Below are 6,603 nucleotides of genomic sequence, written 5' to 3' on the forward strand. Positions count from 1 at the left end.
TGCTTAATAAACTGATAAAACTATAGAATTAAGTTCCAAAATATTGGGTGGATGTATGTCTTTATCGATGAGGTGTTTCTTGTAAGTAACATATAGAAGATTCTTGTTTTTTATCCATTGAACTAATCTGTGACTTTTAGTTGGAGAATTTAACCCATTGACATTCAGTGCTAGTTTTTGATCTGTGTAGCTTATCTCTCTCATTTTGTTATTTTTTTTTCTCTAATTGTCTCATGTTCTCTTATTTCCATTAATCTCCCTTTGATTTTTCTGGTGCAGCATTTTATTTCTCCTTCCCATTTGATTTATAATTTCGCTAGGTATAGTACTCTTGACTGAAAAGCTTTCTTTCAGAGAAAGATTTTTCCTTCTTCATTTGGAATTTATTTTGGTACAACTAAAATTGAAATCAATGTATAATTTTTTCATGTTATCTTAACAATATTTCACGACTATTTTCAGATTAAATTTACATTGTACATAAAGTCCCACCATGATGTATAAATATATTTATTTCAACAGTGAATTTTGCAATTTTTTTCTTTTAAATGTTTCTTCCCTTTATATCTCATACTCACCCTCTACCATGAGCTCTCTATTATCCACTCCTCTCACAATTTCTGGTTTCTACACTTAGCCTCTGTACTATTATATCTTTAGAAATTTCAATTTCTGCCACAGACTGCAGGAATTTGGTACATATTGAATGGGGATATATAGTATCTATCAAAGTCTAGCTCACTTCATTCAACATTAAGTCTTCTATTTCAACAACTTTGAATCAAATGATAGGTTCTCATCTTTTCTTGTGACTGAGTAATGTTCTATAGTAGGTATGTGCCACAGCTTTTCAAACTAGTCATCAGTTTTGGACACTTAGGTTGATTCCATGTGTTAGCAATTGTGAACAATGCTGCAATAAACATGGATGTGCAAGTCTCTTCTCCGCTGAGTGTTTCTTATCCTTGGGTAAATACCAAGAAGTGAGATTACTAGGTCATTCAGTAGATGTATTTGTAGGTTTTTAGAGAAACTTCCATAGTGTTTTTTACAAAGGTTGTACTAATTTACATTCCCACCAACAGTATAAGAGGACTCGCTTTTCATCACAACCTCACCAGTACTTGTCGTTTTTTTATATTTTGACCCTAGTCATTCTAACTGGAGTTAAATGTCATCTTTAAATTGGATGTCCTTTTTTTTATTTTAAAAATTTTATTTATTTATTTATTTTTAATTTCATTTTCTTTTATACAGTTTTTTAATGGGTGAGCTACTTGAGTTCTCTATAGATTCTGGTTATCAATCCCTAATCTGATGCACTCTATGACTGAAACTGATGGATTAACAGTTGTACAAACACAAGAGATAGGTGTGAATGTCAGATGAGGTATATGTGGAGGAGTGGGACCTAACAAAGGACATTAGGAGAAGGGATACGGAGGTACAACATTGACGGGATGGGGAAGTGTGGTGTTATCGGTTGAAGATATTTTGATCAACAGGACTGGGGAAAAATGTTCACATACTGAAATGTTCACATTGTAAGCTAAACAATGTGATTGAATGTATATACAAATATAAATAAATAAATTTAAAAAATAATTGGAAAATATTTTCTCCCTTTATTTTTTAAAATTTTCTTAAATTTATTTTTTTAAAATTATATTCACTCAATCACATTATTTAGCTTAAAAAGTGAACATTTCAATATGTGAACATTTCTCCCCAGTCCAGTTGATCAAAATATCTTTAACTGATAACACCACACCTCCCCAACCCGTCAAGGCTCTGCCTCTGTATCCCTCCTCCAAATGTCCTTCCTTAGGCCCCACTTCTCCACACACACCACATCTGGCATTAACCCCTATCTCTTGTGTTTGTACATCCTTAGGTCATTCAGTTTTGGTCATAGAGTGCAGACACTTGGTATATATTAAGTAGGGACATACAATGTCTCTCCTTCATAGCCTGGCTTGCTTTACTCAGCAGTAAATCTTCCATATTCTTCTACTCTAAGGGTTGTTTTCTCACTCTAAATTTTTCCTATGCTGTGAGGAAACTTTATAACTTGATGTAATTTCATTTGTTTATTTTTGGGGTTATTGCCAGTGCATTAGAGGTCTTATTTAAGAATTCTTTGCCTACTTCAATATCTCCAATAATTTCCCCTAAATTTTCTATCAGTAGTTTAAAGTTTGAGTGTTTATATTTAGATCTTTGCTCTATTTTGAGTTGATTTTTATTCTTTTTTTAAAGGAATTATTTATCTTAATTATTTATTTTAATTTGACCAGAATGGAGGGGAGGAGGAGGAGGAGCAGGAGGAGGAGGAGGAGGAGGAGGAGGAGGGAGCGAACACGCGCTTCCAACTCTGAGACCCTAACTTTGGTCGGTCATGTGGGAATCCAACACCCTTAACTACCATGCCACCAGCTATCCCTGAATTGATTCTTATGAATAATGAGAGCTAGGGGTTCAGTTTCATGTTTCTGCAGGTGGGTATTCATTTCTTCCAGCACCATTTGCTGACAATACTTTGTTTTTGCCACTGCATTATCGTATATCCTTTCTCAAAAGTCAGTTGGCTGTATGATTTGGAGTTTATTTCTGGATTCTTTATTCTGTTCCATTGATCAATGTGTCTTTTTGTTCCAGTGCCATGCTATTCTGATTATCACAGCTTTTTAATATATTTGAAATTGGGCAGTGAGATGCATCCTACTTCATTCTTTTTGCACAGTATTGCCTTGGTAATATGGGGTCTTTTTATGATTACAAATGATATGATTGTGCTTTTCTGTTTCTGGGTAGAATGTCACTGGAAGTTGGATTGAAATCACATTTAATACATAAGTTAATTTGGGTAGAACTGACATTTTGACGTTTCGATTATATTGACTCTTTCAATTCCAGAATATGGGATGTCTATTTTTTTAAATCAAATTCAGTTTCTTTTTTTTTTTTTTCATAGTTTTTGTTGCAGAGGTCTTTCACTCCTCTGGTTAGGTTTATTGCTAGGTATCTTATTCTATTTGTGTTTATTGTAAATGAGATTGCTTTCTTCAATTTTGTCTCAGTCTGTTCATTGTTGTATAAAAAATGGTATAGATTTTTGTAAGTTGGTTTTATATCCTGCTACTTTACTGAATCAATTTATCATTTCTAGGAGTTTTTTTATTGTGTGTGTGTGGATTCCTTCAGATTTTCTGTGTATATAATCATATCATCTTTTCCTATGTAAATAGTTTTCTTTTTATTTTATTCTTTTGTCTGATTGCATCATTTAGGATTTCCAGGACCATGTTGAAAAGGAGTAGAGGAAATAGGCAGTCTTGTCTTGTTCCAGTATTTAGTGGAAATGTTTTCAGCTTTGTCCATTCATTATGATGCTGGCAATGGATCTGGAATTTATTATGTTGAGGAATGTCCCTTTTACCCATTTTGCTGAGCATATCGATGTTGAAGGGATGTTGTATGTTGTCAAATGTTTTCCTCTGCATCTATAGATATGATTATATAGTTTTTATATTTTATTGTTGTAGTTGTTAACATAATGTATTACATTTGTTTGGCATGTGTTGAACCATCTCTGCATCCTTGATTTAAAGTCTACCTGTTCATGGTATCCAATCTTGATAATGTGCTGTTGAATTTAGTTCCCTACTATTTTTATAAGAATTTTTGCATTGTATTCATCAGGGATATTTATCTGTAACTTTATTTTTTCATTATGTTCTTATCTGGTTTTGGTATCAAGGTGATGGAGGCTTCATATTATGAGCTTAGGAAGGTCCCTACCTTTTGAATCTTTAGAAATAAATAGTTTGAGGAGAATAAAACTGTAGTTAGCTCTTCTTTAAAAGTTTGGTAGAATTCAGAATTGTAGCCATCTGGACACAAGTTTTTCTTTGTTAGGAGATTATGTATTATGATTTAGTCTTAACCCTTGTCGTTGGTTTATTCAGGCTTTCTATTTCATCCTGATTCAGCCTAGGTATTGTGTACATGTCCAGAAATTTATCCATCTCATTTGAGCTTTCTAATGTGTTGGCATATAGTCACTCATAGTACTTTCTGATAATCTTTTGTATTTTGAATATATCCATTATATTATCACCTTTGTTACTTATTTTATGTATTTTTTTTCTGTTTTTCTTAGTCTAGCTAGTTGTTTGTCAATTATCCTCTTTTTTTTTTTTTAAAAAAAAAAAAATTTTGTTTCAGATTTTTTGCAAAGTTGGTAAAATTCTCTATTCATTTATTTTATCTCTCATCTTTACTGTTTACTTTCTGTTCATTTTTAGATTTTTGTTGTTCATCCAGTTCCTTGAGGTACAGTGCTATTTATTTTTCACCTTTCTACTTTGTTTTTCTTGTGTGTATTAATGGCTATGAACTTCCATCTTATGACTGTTTTTGCTCTGTCCCAAAGGTTATAGGGATTAGTGTGTCCTTTATCATTGGTTTCAATGAATCTTTTGATTTCAGTTTTAATTTCCTCTGTAGTATAAGCCATTCAGGAGTAAGTTTCTTAATTTCATGTTTTTGTGTATTTCCAAGGGCCATTTCTGTGTGTGATTCCCAATTTTAATTTCATTGTTGTCACAGAACATGCTGGATACAGTTTGTATACTTTTAATTTGTAGAGGCTTATTTCGTGGCCTTTTATGTATTCAATCTTTGAAAATGTTCCATGTGAAGATGAGTAATAAACAAAAGTGTATTTTGTAGTTGCAAAGTATAATACTCTATATATGTCAACTTCAATAGTTCATTTGGTTTATGGTATCAATTGATTTCTTCATATCTAATTTTGTCTAGATGACTTGTCCAGTGGTAACAGTGAGGTGTTAAAATTCCCAACACTCAGTGTGTTGTAGTCAATGCCTCTCTTTAGATATAGCAGTCTTTCTTTTACATAGTTGGGTGCCCTGGCATTAGGTGCATAAATATTTTTGATTGTTAGATCTCCTTGGTTAATTAACTATGTAGTGTCCTTCTTTGCCTCTTTTTACTCTTTTGATCCTAAAGTCCATTCTGTCTGCTATCAATATTGTGGCCTTGACCTTTTTCCATTTCTGTTTTAATGAAACAAGTATTTCCAGTTCCCCACCTTCGATCCATCTTTGTAAGTGAGTTGTGCTTCTTGGAAGCAACACCTAGAGGGTTTCTGTTTTATCATCCATTGTGTCAATATTTTTTTAAGAATTATTTTACTTAACCTAATTAATTAATTAATTAATTATTAATTTGACCAAAGAAGGACAAAGTGAGAGAGAGAGAAGAAGAAGGAGAGAGAGAAGAAGTGAGAAAGCAAGCCACCAGGTCTGGGACTTGAAGTGTGGTCAGCCATATGGGAATCCAGTGCCCTTAACCACCATGCCACCTGCTGGCTCCGTAGTCAATCTTTGTTTTTTAAAAATGTTGGGGAATTTAATCTATTGTCATTCAATGTTATTGTTGATATGTAAAGATTTATCCTTGCCATTTAGTTCCTCTTTTTTTTTTTTTTGTAGTTATTTTTTTATTCTCTTCTATTTATCTACCTTTAGTTTTCCAGGTGTAGTATTCCCTTAAGTATTTCCTGAAATGCTGGCCAACTTTTGGTGAATTCATTGAATTTTTGTTTATCTGGGAGTGATATTATTTTTACTTGCTAGTTGAAGGATAATCTTGCTGGTTTCTTTTAAGTTTTTTTTTTTTTTTTTTTTTTGAGAGATTTTCACTGTAGGGCGCATGCGCTCGCCAGACAGACAAAGAGAGACATAGAGACAGAAAGCGAGAAATCACCCCCCAGGGGGGATGGTCACGCCGCAATCCCTTCTCCTCCATTCTCCTCTCGGGATCTTGGGCATGCACGCACACGCGCCCGGCGTGAGTTTTTTAAGCCACCGGGTCCGGGACACGAACCGCGGTCGACTACGTGGGAATCCAGCGACATAGCCATTACGCTAACTGCTGGTTCCTTGCTGGTTTCTTTACAGAATTTTAAATGTTTTCTCAATCTTTTCTTTCTTCCGTACTTTCAATTGAGAGATCTGATGTTAGTCTAATGGGATAATCTATTTTTTAAAATTTATTAATGTATTTTTCTTTTTTAACATTAATATGCTATACATCATTACAGTATACAAAATGAATTTTTCATCCTCATTCTACTCACTGAGGTTTATGCCTAAAGTCAGACATGGGTTCTTGTGTATGTATATATCAGCTGTGCTTGCTATTGGAAATATTTAGACAAATTAAGTTCATTAGTAAATCAATTAAATGGGGGGGTAGGCATAGAAAGTCTAATGGGATAATCTTGTAAGTAACTTGGCTTTTATCTCTTGCCATTTTTAGAATATTGTCTTTTTTTAAAAAAAATTATCAATATTGCTATGATGTATCTTGGAGACAATTGTATGTTAAATCTATTTCATCTCCTTTTTATTTCCCAAATTTGGATGTCCATATGCCTCTATAAATTTGGTAAGTTTTCAGTTAACATATCATGAAAGAGATTTTCTATGCTTATACCTGTCTTTTGGCCTTCTGGAATACCTATTAAATGGCAATTCAGCTATTTTATGTTGTCTAGGATTTCTTTTACATTGT

This window comes from Tupaia chinensis, unplaced genomic scaffold (assembly GCF_000334495.1).
Source record: "Tupaia chinensis unplaced genomic scaffold, TupChi_1.0 Scaffold149104_1, whole genome shotgun sequence".
Taxonomy (NCBI): Eukaryota; Metazoa; Chordata; class Mammalia; order Scandentia; family Tupaiidae; genus Tupaia; species Tupaia belangeri.